Source organism: Amblyraja radiata, chromosome 34 (genome assembly GCF_010909765.2).
Source record: "Amblyraja radiata isolate CabotCenter1 chromosome 34, sAmbRad1.1.pri, whole genome shotgun sequence".
In the NCBI taxonomy this organism is placed as follows: domain Eukaryota; kingdom Metazoa; phylum Chordata; class Chondrichthyes; order Rajiformes; family Rajidae; genus Amblyraja; species Amblyraja radiata.
The window spans coordinates 9,407,986-9,422,003 of NC_045989.1; the positions used below are offsets into that span (position 1 = coordinate 9,407,986).

Below are 14,018 nucleotides of genomic sequence, written 5' to 3' on the forward strand. Positions count from 1 at the left end.
AAATAGGTTGATTTTCAAGACGACAGAAATGTCAGTAGTTTGTGATAAATGGGGGTAATCAGATAACTGGGGGTAATCAGATAACTGGGGGAAACTGCAATGAGCTCAAGAGCCATCATTTTTTTTTAGCATTATTAAATGAGATTAGAGTACAGGCAGAAATAAGTGTCTCAAATGGGATGCCAATGAGAATGAAAAGGCAAGAGGAATGAAATGCCTAAGAAAATGGGCTTTCAGTTTGGCACTCCATCTTAAAGCCATTTCCTCTGACTGCAGGGCCGAATGGCCTACTCCTGCACCTATTGTCTATTGCAGTGGTTCTTAACCTTTTTGGCGCCAGTACGCGCATACGTGAACAAAATACTGTATGTGGTATGTACCTTTGTTAGGTTCCTAAATATGGGCTCAACAAATTGATATGTTATTTGTGTCCCCATCATGACCCCCCGGCAAAGCCCCAAACGTCCCCCAGGTTAATAACCACTGGTCTATTGGCTCGTAAAGATAGCAGAGTCAGGGGATATGGGGAGAAGGCAGTAACGGGGTACTGATTGTGGATGATCAGCCATGATCACATTGAATGGCGGTGCTGGCTCGAAGGGCCGAATGGCCTACTCCTGCACCTATGGTCTATAGGACAAGAGGAGGAATGAGGAAAAGAAAATTGCTCTGAGACTTATTATTATCTGGAATTCATTGTCTAAAAGGGCAGTCTCAAAGCAGATTCAGTGGTAACTTTCCAAAGAGGGTAGGACACATACTGGAAAGGAAAATGTTGCAAAACTGTGGCAATAGAGAAGGGAACTAGGACTAATTGGATAGATCTTTCAAAGTTCTGAAAGGCATGGTGGATCAAGCTGCCTCGGTTCTACAGCATCATTCTATGATTCAGTGAAGAGGAGGTGGAGAAGATTTTTAATAACTCTGCAATTAGTATTATTGGAATTTGTCACACATATATTCAACTGGGATTTCCAACCCTGACATACATACAGACAAGCTAACGTGCACTGTGTTGATGTACACATCTGCATGCACACTTATATTTGACATGCAAGCTCGCATTCTATCTCGCACACATATTCCTCCACAGTTACTCACATACACACACACAAACATTAATACCCACACTCTGTTTCTCTCTCACATGCACTCACATGCACTCACTCCAGATAGTGATCAAAGAACAATCAGAAACCATAGCTTTAGAGCACGGGACTGCCTGCGGCATTACCTACTGTATCATTGTCCCAGCTGAAATCTATTCACCACGGGATCATCGCACCTGATATGCTGTTGGTTTGCTGCACATTGGAAGTGCATTTCTCAATACTGAGGCAGCACTTATGAGAGACTTAATTGGCTGCAGTCTTTAAAGTTGTAATATAAACTGGAGAGGCGAATAAAGACTTAAGTCAAAGCACATTCAATTGCATAGAGCTGCATGACCAATAATTGAGTGGATTAGGTCGCACAAAAGAACATTCCATGGAAACAGTGATGCTCAGAAAAGACCAGTTGGTGTATTATTCAATAGAAACTTACTCCAGATAACCTCTGAACCAGGATAATGTAATATAATATAATGTAATATAAAAGCCCATGATGGGTGGTGCAGTGGCAGAGTTGCTGCCCTACAGCACCAGAGAACTGGTTCGATCCTGACTGTATAGAGTTTGCACGTTCTCCCCGTGACCTGCGTGGGTTTTCTCCGGGTGCTCCGGTTTCCTCCCACATTCCAAAGATGTACAGATTTGTAGGCTAATTGGCTCGATAAAATTGTAAATTGTAAATTGTCCCGAATGTGTATCGGACAGTTAGTGTATGGGAGATCGCTGGTCAGCATGGACTTGGTGGGCCAAAGGGCCAGTTTCCATGCTGTATCTCTAAACTAAACTAAATCTTTCAGAAAGGTCCATGGATGAAAATCTGAAACAGCAAAATACCACAAATGCTCAGAATCTGGTTATTCTCTCCAGGCCAGCGAGTGTCAATGGAAAGGAAACATTGGAACATGGGAAAATAGCTAACATTGTTAGTAAATTTCCAGATGACACCCAAATTGGTGGTAGAGTGACAGTAAGGAAGGATATCAAAGTCGGGATGTTAGGCAAAGGAAAGGCAAATGGACTTTAACAAGCGTGAGGTGCTGCATTTTGGTAGGTCAAGTCAAGGCAAGTTGACCACAGTAGATGATAGAGCCTGGAGAAGTTGCAGAACAGAGAGATTTGGCAGTACAGATTTATGAGCCCGTGTAAGTGGCGAGACAGGTGAACAGTGTGGTGAAGGTGGGGAGGGTGGTAGCGAGAACTATAGGGGTACCCAGCGGGGGGGGTGGGGGTGTACAGAGAATGAAGGGGGTACCCAGCAGGGGGCACTGGTTCACCACTGCAAGCAGAACATACTTTATTTAACTTTGTCAGCTCCAGAAACGTGACGACTCGTGTGTATTGCCTAGGTCATCATCATCCTTTATCATCATCATCTTGCAAAGCAACAGTTGTACAGGTGACGTCTGCTGTGTGATTTTACCAGGTTGTATGCAATACAAAGCATTTCTCTGTATCTAGGTACATGCGGCAATAAGGTATCATTGATTTAACCTCTCTCCCATCTCTCTTAGCTGCAGAGGGTCGGAAGACATCAAGCTTTGGGAAAGTAGGCCAAGCAGGAGTTGAAATTGTAAAATTCAGAGATAACAAGATACTGGTGACTCGTCTAGTGGCAGGAGAGTTGGAGTGAGAATTAGAAATGTAGGTCTTAGATGGTGCGTAAATGTGTTGTCCATATCAACCTCCAACATGACAACAGTGGTTGATGAGTCTGCAACGGTTGCAGACAGTTGCCAGGAAAGGGAATTGAGTTAAGACAGAAAACACTGAAAATACACAGCACCTGTGGCAGGAGGATTCTTTCAAGTCAATGACCTGACATCAGAACAATAGGGCAAAGTGACACAACTGTTGCCTCACAGCGCCAGAAACCCGGGTTCGACCCTGACCTTGGTTGCTATTGCTGTCTGTGTGGAGTTTGCATGGTCTCTCTGTGACTGCCTGGGTTTCTTCCAGGTGCTCTCTGGCTTATAGATGAATTGGCTGCTGTAAACTGCCTCCAATGTGTAGGGAGTGGATGATATAACATGTGAGTGGAATAACATAGAAGTTGTGTGAACAGGCGATAGATAGGTGGGCTCAATGGGCCGAAGTACATGCTGTATCTCTAAAACCAAAACGAAATGAAGAGCAATTCTGGATGGATCGGAAGACATTAGAAGAATGATACCATGAGCCATCTCTCTCACTGAACTGTCAAACCTCTCAAGATTCTTGGGAGAATTCCTTACCTCTGATTGAAGAAATGTTTTTTTTTGTTTTTTTAAAGCTGGCTTTAATTATTCTAAGCTGGAAACTGGTGCGGGTGTCTTCAGGAACGGGTCTTCAGTGGAGTTAAGGTGCCTTCACTAGAAGGGGAAGAAGAGCCAAGTGCCAATGGCAACAGCAAGATCTTTTACTGACTCGAATTTGCCACAGTGCGCCATCATCGGCCCTGACCTCCCCACCATCGAGGGGATCTATCGCAGTTGTTGCCTCAAAAAGGCTGCCAGCATCATCAAAGACCCATACCATCCTGGCCACACACTCATCTCCCCGCTGCCTTCAGGTATAAGGTACAGGAGCCTGAAATCTGCAACATCCAAGTTCAGGAATAGCTACTTCCGCACAGCTATCAGACTATTAAACTCAACTCAAACAAAACTCTGATCGTTAAATAGCCCATTGCACTTTATCTGTTATTTATGTGTATATATGTTATGTTATATATTCATATTCATTGGTATATGGTCACACTGATCAGTTCTGTTCGGTATTTATTCATGTCTAATATATTCTGTTGTGCTGAAGCAAAGCAAGAATTCCATTGCCCTATCTGGGACACATGACAATAAACTCTCTTGAATCTTGAATCAGAGGCCAGTCCCAGTGTTATCTGTGTGAGCACCTGTCACTGTACTTAACTGGAACGGGAAAGAGAGGGCATCGTGAGCCCAAACCGACGCAACCGAATGAATCAATTATCAGGAGAGACGAGTCAATTCCATGTTTATTCCTGATCTAGATTCAGTCTGACAGCGTGGGGCCCCAGTTCCTGAACACTCCAACATGATTTCACAGCAAATAGCAAGGTCGATGTAACCGATCGCATTCCACTATCTCTGTCCCGTTAGTTAATTAATTAACAGCAACTAATATCTCTCCACCATCAAATCCCACTCTGATTTCATAAGCTGTCAAGACCCGGGTGGAATTACTTCCAACGTGTTCCTAATTCACAAAGACACTTCTCACTTGAGAACTTAGGGGAGGAAGGAGAAAATAAAACCCACTGACATCTTCATTTAACATCATTGTTTCTCGACACTCGATATAATGTGCAGCGTTTAAAAGCCTTTACCGCGAGGAGCAGGGCGAGTATTATAGTACAGGATCAATACTTTTCATTGCGCCATGTCTCCGATGAATCTGATTGACATTCTCGTAAACCTTAAACCAACATTTCCTACAGACCTTCTTGTTTAACGCCCCCTTTAAACATAAAGCTCGGGCTCTTTACGGTCCATATTCCACCCTTCACTGCTCCACACATTACTGAGCTAAACAGGTGCCGGCGATGGGCTTAAAACCCAACCGTGAGTGACAACATCAAGGAAAGCTGTAACTAGGAAAAAAACGTTAATTTTATTAGCAGGACTTGATGCGTTTGATTGAAGGCGATTTTAACATATTTCCCGAGTTCAATTCCACTTGTGTGTCTAAAGGAGCCAGTCGTTCCACCCGTTATAACCTGTCATTTGTTCTCAGTGATTGGTTAGTTAAGTGAAATTCCATGAGGCATATGGCAAACATTTGCCCGGAGCTCTGCAATAATAGATATCTCCAGTCGTCATTACGAGGATCTGCTAATAGCTTTCCTGCTCCATCTCACGCTCCAATCCTCTTCATACCCACTTCCACTACAATTATAATTTAATGAGACTTGGGCTCGTCCTTCAATCGAAAAAAAAAAAAAAAGCAGCGCTTCTTTGAATAATTTACTTAACATCACTTAGTTACAGCACCATCTGATAAAGTTAAAGGGGTGAGAGAGAGAGAGAAGGACAGTTGACTCTGCCTCTCTCACAGTAGAAAAGGCTTCATTAATTTTTCATTGGCGAGGCTGGCCGGGATGAATGCAGTCTGGTAAACATCACATCAGCAGTGACCTTGCTTCCGTACACATTCCTCCCTCAGAGAGCTGCCTGCCATCTGTTTTACAATGAGTCTATCTGCAACACCCTTGTCAGGAACGGGCGGGCGGGCGGGGGGGCGGGGGGGGGGGGGGGGGCCGAGGCGAGGGGAGATAGAGAACCCCCTCCCCTTTCCCAGAATTGAGATGATTGTGAAGCCACTTGGCTGAGTCCGCATCAGGAATCAATTTGCTCGGAGCCCATTAAGCCCGTGTTCAATCAAACAGCTGGCACACACAAAACATCGGGACGAGCACTTTCATTGCGTTAATTATTAATAGTCCCCCCCCTCCCCCTTATACAACGTACTATATTTAGTCATTTAATGGCACATCAAGGGTGTACATTATTTGTTGTGCTGCTGCAAGTAAAACAAAAATCATTGTTCTCTCTGGGACTGACATATGACAATTAAACACTCTTGACTGCTCTTGTAACGTCAAGGCCCTTGCAGCTCCACAATGCCTCTCCAAAGTGAAAAGCAGTAGGTGTGGCCATGGATACCATCCAAACGCCCTGCTGCCTTGATTGCATCGTGTTGGAGGCGAAAGCGCACACTATTTGTAACAGCTGGAGCAGCGTTTTAACACAAGCAGCTTACACGAATTGATGCTGTTCTCATAGTCCTGCAACATCAAGTTGGATTGTTTTGTAACGACAATGCAGATAGACAGTTTGACCCAAGAAGCCAGCTGGTACTTATCATTCATGCATTGTACCAGTCCTTCTGCATGGGTGACCACACACATACACACACTCCCCATACTCTTTTTATTCCCCTTCTTTCTTGAACCATGTTTAAATATGGACATGGTCTCTGCTTCAATCACTAATTCCAGCAGCACTTCCCTAGTCTTGCAACCTTTTCTGTGAAACAGCAGTCTTGTCTGCTCTCAGATTTCAATCCCCTTACGTTTAACCTTCTAACTGTGTCTCCTTGTACTCTATCACTCAATGACTGCAGGCTCATTCTTTCTATCTTTCCCTGTTGAAAGTGTTCTGCGAACCTATGCTAAATTGAACTTTAAGGCTGTAACTTACCATTCATGTTAGCAGGAAGTGAACAGCCTCATTTCTGGTTGACCTTTTTTGAAGATTGACAAATGAACTCATTAAAAACAGGCCGACAATTGTTACGGCAACACAGTGACATAAGATCACATCAAACATTTCCTCCTTCTTATTTGCTGCTGGTGTTTCAGTGTGAAGTGTTATACAAACATCCTTATCAAACAGTGTGTTTATTCTAAAGGTGAGCAACTGCAGACGCTGGGAATCTAACATTAAAAAGAAAATAATAGAAACCATCAGCAGGTCAGGCTGAAGGACGGTCTCGACCCGAAACGTCACCCATTCCTTCTCTCCAGAGATGCTGCCTGTTCCGCTGTCACTCCAGCAATTTGTGTCTATCTTGGGTCAGGCGTCAACTTTAGAGAGAGTCCGCATTTTAGATTGATGATGTTTGTTTAGGTTAATTATTGTGGCATGTACCAAGGTAAAGCGAAAAACTTTGTTTTGCTTTCTATCCAGAGAGATATCACACATTCAGCTCAAACTCGTTTGAACCACTATCTTACTGCAGAATATAGTTGTCAGCATTGTCACGCATTGTAGCTCATCAGTTTTAGTATTTCATTTTAGTTTTAAAAATACAGCATGGAGACAGGCCCTTCGGTCCATCAAGTCCACGCCGACCAACGATCAACTGCGCAATAGTTCTATCCCACACACTAGGGACATATTACAGAAGCAAGTAACCTTCAAACCTGTACATCTTTGGAGTGGGGCAGGAAACCGGAGAACCTGGAGAAAACTCACGTGGTCACAGGGAAAATGTACAAACTCTGTACAGATAACACCCGTTGTCAGGACCGAGGCCGGGTCTCTGGCGCTGTAAGACAGCAACTCTACTGCTGTGCCACCGTGCTGCAGATGAATCCATAGGTGAAGTCCAATGTCCTCAATGGAGTAGAGGTGAATCAGCCAGTACCCTAGCTTAGGGATGGTCCATTCAGAAGCCTGATAATAGGGGTAACAACCTATTGTTGTCTGGTGGTGCGTGCTTTCAAGCTTCTGTGTCTGTATGCTGGACAACACAGCACATTCTGCTAGAGATAGCCAGAGTGGGACAAGTCTTTGATCCATTGCCTACTCTTTTCAAATGGATGCAACAATGTTGATTCAAAGTTGGGTGACATGGTGGCACAGTGCTAGAGTTGCTGCCTTACAGCGCCAGAAACCCAGGATAGATACTGACTACGGGTGCTGTCTGTACGGAGTTTGCATGTTCTCCCTGTGACCTGCATGGGTTTTCTCCGGGGGCTCTGGTTTCCTCCCACACTTCAAAGACGTGCAGTTCTTGTTTGCGCATGTCGGGTTGATTGCATTAGTCGAAACAGGGTGGACCACGTGAAGGTTGCAATCTTCCACCCCAGTCAGGAACTGATAATATAGAAAAGAGGAATGTAGCACAAAATATTTTAAAAAGGGGATTGCAAAAAAACAATGTTGCAATCGGTAAAGATATCAATGTAAACAAATATGGTATCATAGAGGTGAGGGGATGTATTTATTAGATTAGATTAGATTAGATTATTTAATGACCACACAGTCAAGCTGGTGGAATTCAGGTTCAGCTATTAAATAAATATTTCCATTTACCTTCATATTTGAGACTATAAAGAATATTGCAAGCATGCAAGAGTCTTGGAATGTTCAGCAATTCAAATTAGGAAAGAAAATTGACTGGAAAAATAAATAGGATTAAAAGTAATCAAAGCCCCTGAATGTCTCTACCCTGGGATTTTAAAAGGAGCAGCTGCAAGGATGCAGTGGTGTTAATCCACCTGGATTCTAGAATGGTCCCTGTGGATTAAAAATTATTAAACGTAACCTCGGTCTTCTTGAAAGAAAGAAGGAAGTAAACGGAAGAGTATAGGTCTGTTATTCCAACATTATTAGTAGAGAATTTGTAATAATATATTATAAAATATGTGGTGAATATTCAATATGGAAATTCATAATTCGATTAGGCCGAGTCAACATGGCCACAGGGAAGGGAAGTCATGATCGACACATCTATTAGAATTTTTGAGAGTGCATTTGCAAGTTTGAGTAAAGAGAACCAGTGGATAAAGTTTAGTTAGGTTTTTCAGAAGAGGCTCTATAAAGTGTACACGGGAGGCTGTCATGGCCTTGACAGACTGTTGTCTAGGACATGCTACATGCAGGCGTGGACTGTTTCAGTTGCGACTGAGTTATGAATCCTGAGATCTTAAAATAGAAGAGCAGAATCAGGCCACTGGGCCCATTGTGTCTGCTCCAAAATTCGATCACGGAATAGAATTGAATATTGTGCAATCATCAGTGGACGTCTTCTACCGGCCTTATGATGGAGGTAAAAGTTAAAGATATAACAGCTCAATGTGGTTGGACTTGCAACACTGCGCTGAGGAACTCCTGGGGTTGAGGTGATTAACTTTCAACAACCTCAATCACCTTGATTAGTTTAAGGCACAACAGTCATTGGAGTGTTTCCCCTTTTCTTGCGTTTGAGGCAGCAGAAGTCTGTAGCAGGGTGATGCCATCCGGTTCGACATCCGTAGGTGTCCGCCCTAAAAAGGGCGCTTGCCCCGTGTTGGCTCCAAGCTGCGGCTCTACTGCTGTCTCTGTTTGTTGTCGTTCCCCCGACTGAGGTGAGTTGACAGGGCTCACCACGGAGACGTCGACAACATGAGCCCCGTGTCCCCTTTGAAACTCCTTGACTCATTTTAACAAGGATGTTTTGGTGCCATACTTGATTAAATGCTGTCAACACTCGATCGCATCGGCACTCCCACCTCACTGCGGAACTCTGCTTGTTGGACCATAAGGTGCAATGAGACATAGAGCCAAGTGGTTCTGACAAAACCCACACTGGCCATTGGTGAGAAGATTGTTAAGGAGCAAGTACCACTTGATGGTACTGTCAACAATGGCTTCCATCAAGTTGCTGATGATTGAGAGGAGACTGTGTACCAATTAACTGAAATAGATGTCTGGCTTTTTGTGAGTTGGACATATCTGAGAAATGTTGCTCATTCCTGGGTAGATGTTACTGTAGTAACCAATCTGAAACAGCCGGGCTAGAGTTGCAGCTTGTTCTCAATGCAGATCTTCAGCAATACATCTGGAATATTTTACGGTTCCATACCTTTACTGTTCTATGATCAAGAGGCAGAAAGGGTTAGATTAAGCAGACACCAGGTTCAGCACAGAGATTGTGGGCTGAACGACCCGTTCTTGTGCTGCACTGTTCTATGTACCTAGTTTTGACACATACTAAACCAAATTTTGTGAATGCAGTCCTCTGTAATTGAATCAAGGAGCTTCAAGGGGAAAATACTCTAATGATTGCACGAATGAAGGTGGTTGTGGTTGTTGAAGGTTAAGCACCTCAACCCCAGGAGTTCCTCAGTGTGGCGTTGAAAGTCCAACCACATTGAGCTGTTCAAGAGGATGTCAGGAGGACGCCAGGATGGATCATCTACTTGTGTAGGAAGGAACTGCAGATGCTGGTTTAAACCGACAATAGACACAAAAAGCTGGAGTAACTCAGCGGGACAGGCTGCATCGATGGGTGATATTTCGGGGTTGAGTCTGAAGAAATGCCTCGACCAGAAACATCACCCATTCCTTCTCTCCAGAGATGCTGCCTGTCAGGCTGAGTTACTCCGGCTTTTTGTGTCTATCTTTGGATCATCTGCTTGGTACAGCTGGTGTGGACATTTCGGCCTGATATTTAGCACTCTGTATACCTCACACTGAGCCTGCAGAGAGTGGGGAACATCGCAGGTCCATCGCTTCCTTCCTGCCAGTCCTTCTTCACGATGCATTGCACAGAATTGCTGCCTTATACCCCTGTCCCACTGTACGAGTTCATTCCAAGAGATCTCCCGAGTTTGCCCTGATTCGAACTCGGAGATTTACGGTAATGGCCACTCGTCGGTACTCGGGGCTCTCATGGACATTTTTCATCATGTTGCAAAATCTTCACATGTCTTCCCGTGCTTACCTGCCGTTAGCGAGTCTTCCCAAGTACCTGCCGTTAGCGCTAAGAGACGTCCCCGAGCTCCGACGTATCCGTTACGTTCATTCTCCGTGCTTACCACGAGTTTGATTTTTTTTAAACTCGGGAGAGCTCTTGGAATGAACTCGTACCGTGGGACAGGGCTATTAGGCTGCGATGGCGATCATCTTAGCAGTGAACATTTACGAGGCTGTTGCCGGGATGCGAGGGCCTGAGCTACAGGGAGCGGTTGGGGAGGCTACGATTTTATTCCTTGGAACGCAGGAGGCTGAGGGGTGATCTTATAGAGGTGTACAAGATCATGAGGAAAATAGACAAGGTCAGTACAGAGTATTTTTTCCCAAGGTTAGGGGAATAAAAAAAAAAGGACATAGGTTTAAGGTGAGAGGGATAAGATTTTATAGGACACAAGAGGAAACATTTTCACTCAGAGGACGGTGCGTATATGAAACGAGCTGCCAGAGGAGGTAGATGAGGACGGTACTATAACAACATTTAAAAGACACTTGAACAGGTACATGATGAGGACAAAATTAGAGTAATATGGATCAATAGACAATAGGTGCAGGTGTAGGCCATTCGGCCCTTCAAATGGAACTAGCTTAGATGGGGCATCCAGGACGGCATGGAAGAGTTGGACCGAAGGGCCTGTTTCAATGCTATATGACTCATAATCATCAACATTGCCTGTCACCATTACCATTCCCCCATTTTACTGGAACAAGGTTCAGGACCTAGAAAGCCTGGACATTCAGGCTAAAGAACAGCATCCTTCCCACTGCCACCCAACTATAGTACCAATCACATCTTTCACATCCTGTTCCCAAGGATGCCGCCATGTACTCACTGCTTTTGACTTTGCACTTTTTATCTTTAGTAAATGGCACTAAATTATGAGACCTATGCAAGAATTTCACTGTGCCATGCATATGTGACAATATAGAAACATTGTAATTCATTTAGGTCGAGATTAGGTAGTGTTTCTGACACATTGTAATCCATTGTACATCATTCCATTATTGTATAATATTTGTTTGCGCTAGTCTGATTTTTGAATCACATTCTTTCACTGTTCTACCGCTTTGCATTCATCTTTACATTTATCAATACGGTGAGTGTACTAATTACTCTGTGAGTTCATGTGAACAAATAAATTAATTGTATCTGGGTGCGTAGCATCATGACAATAAACTAATTTACAATCAGATGGCCTTTCCATCGTCAAAGGTGAGGATCTAAGCAACTTTATTCCTACTATAAAGATAAGTTAACACAGTACGTGGGCTGCCAGCCAACAAAGCATTTCTTTGGCAACTCAAGTGGAAAATGTAGTATGAAAGAAACTTTTAATAGAAAAATCTTAAGATTATCTGATGTTAGACACAAAAAGCTGGAGAACAGTGCATTCCTAAATCAGTCTATGCCTATGGTGGAATCTTCAGCTACTTTCTGTCTTTGGAGTTGACATTTTGAATTGCTGCAACTCCTATCTCCTTAAAACTAGTCTTCAACTGCCTCAAACCTTTTCTATTCCCAAACCAATTCCCAATTCTTAAATCCATTAGGATGCTTGATATCCTAATTCAGTCTGAAGAAGGGTTTCGGCCCGAAACGTTGCCTATTTCCTTCGCTCCATAGATGCTGCTGCACCTGCTGAGTTTCTCCAGCATTTTGTGTACCTTCGATTTTCCAGCATCTGCAGTTCCTTCTTAAACAGGATGCTTGATATGTTTAGCACAATATGTGATAGGTCCAGACCTCGTCCGGGATGGAAATAAACCGCAGTCGGCAATTGAAGCAGTTGAAGCCGATTTGCGGTAAGGGACCGTTGTTAATTTGAATCTCCCGCCGCCGCCATTTGATGTGGCCCTAGATAAGATATATATACATAGTATAACTTATTTATTATATTATTGTTTATTGTATTTTTATTTGTTGTATTACTGGATTAATTTGCCTACGAAGCTGCAGCAAGCAAGAATGTTATTGTTCCATTCCCAGCGCGTATGACAATTAAACATTTCTGATTCGCTTGGTTTGGTTCATTATGGTCTATGTTTCTATGGGTTATGGATTGGGGACGATCAGCCATGATCACAATGAATGGCGGTGCTGGCTCGCAGGGCCGAATGGCCTCCCACTGCACCTATTTTCTATGTTTCTATGTCTATGTCTGGAGGTTTTACCAGAATAGGCCCACTTGAGATGATGGGTGACAGGACCTTAAGATGCTAAAAAGAAATAAAACTGTGGAAGGAAAAAAACCCTGAAATGTAAAAGAATTGGCCCCATTATAGGCAAAACAGGAGAGATCGAGAGGACAGTAACATGCAGAAAACAATGACTTAATGTTTTCTCTGGTCTTTGTTCTGGACAGATATCAACTTGTTTGCCAGCTGCTCCCATTTCCATTAAGATAAAAACATCGCTGAACACAAGTAGGCATTTGAGATTAGCCTTCAATTACAGTGTGTGCTGAGTGGTAATAAAATAGTCAGGTCTTGGATGCCCGTCAGATCCCTTGGCCACTGAACGGAAAACATGCTGAAGACACACTTTAACTGAAGTTACTGCAGTTTCTCATCGAGTGGCGTGAACCATGTGAGGGATTAAAATCCAATTAAATGAATGCAAGATAATTATCCCGCCTTAACATTGCCTGATACAGCGAGTAGATAAGAGTCATATCTTGTGAATTCGGAACCTCCAGAGGGTTGATGAGGAGACAGTGTCCTCAATATATACGTGTGAAACTGGAGCAGGACGTTCTGTACATCATTCTTGCTCCACTAATTTTGTCATTGTAATTGCAATTCTCTGCATCTTTAGCATACTAAATCCCATGGAAAAAGAAATGGAGTGCAATGTACAAGAACAAAACACATCTTTCTTTTGAAATATTATTCTTATTTTTTTCTGTTTGCACTCAGTAGCAATTTTTTTTTTTTGCCCATGATACATTTCCACATCAATATTTATCATGGAAACCAAGCATGTTAATCTATCCGCACAGATATTCATTCATGCGCCTTCACACCAAGTGAGAATGCAAAGGTGATACAATGAACTACAGACAAATAAGGACACAAAGTGCTGCAGTAACTCAGTGGGTCAGGCAGCATCTCTGGAGATCATGGCCAGGTGCTGATTTGGGTTGAGACCCATCTTCAGACTGAAGAATGAATCACAGATTTGAAATTCAGTCTTATTGCAGTCAATTAAAGTATTTAAACTTTTTGTCCTATCTTGTTTTATTTTGTGGTTCTCTTTGTTGAAGTCAATGTCGTATAGCATGGAATCAGGCCCTTCGGCCCAACTCATCGATACTGACCAAAATGCCCCATCCAAGCAAATCCCATTTTTCCGTGCTTGGCCAATATCCTTCTAAATATTTACTATCCATGTACCTGTCCAAATGTCTTTTAAACGTTGTTATTGTGCCTGCTTCATCTGGCCGGACAATCCATCTACCCACCACTCTCTGTATGAAAATGTTGCTTCTCAGGTTCCTATTAAATCTTTCCCCTCTCACCTTACACCTAGTTCTTGATTATCCGACCCTGGGAAAATGACTCTGTGTATTCAACCCTATCCATTCCCCTCATGATTTTATACCTGCAAAAGAAAACCTCCCGGTCTCTTGTGTTCCAAAGAACAAGGTCCCAG

At 43.2% G+C, this 14,018-nt stretch overlaps 1 long non-coding RNA gene across 1 annotated transcript in view; it reads left to right on the forward strand.

Annotated features, from left to right (window-relative positions):
* Window positions 1-348: 348 nt before the first annotated feature.
* Window positions 349-14,018, forward strand: part of LOC116991658 — a 15,275-nt gene continuing 1,605 nt past the window's right edge. The window contains exons 1-2 of the long non-coding RNA XR_004416858.1: window positions 349-498; window positions 10,915-10,920. This is a non-coding gene — a long non-coding RNA (uncharacterized LOC116991658). The remainder of the gene's footprint in view (window positions 499-10,914; window positions 10,921-14,018) is intronic.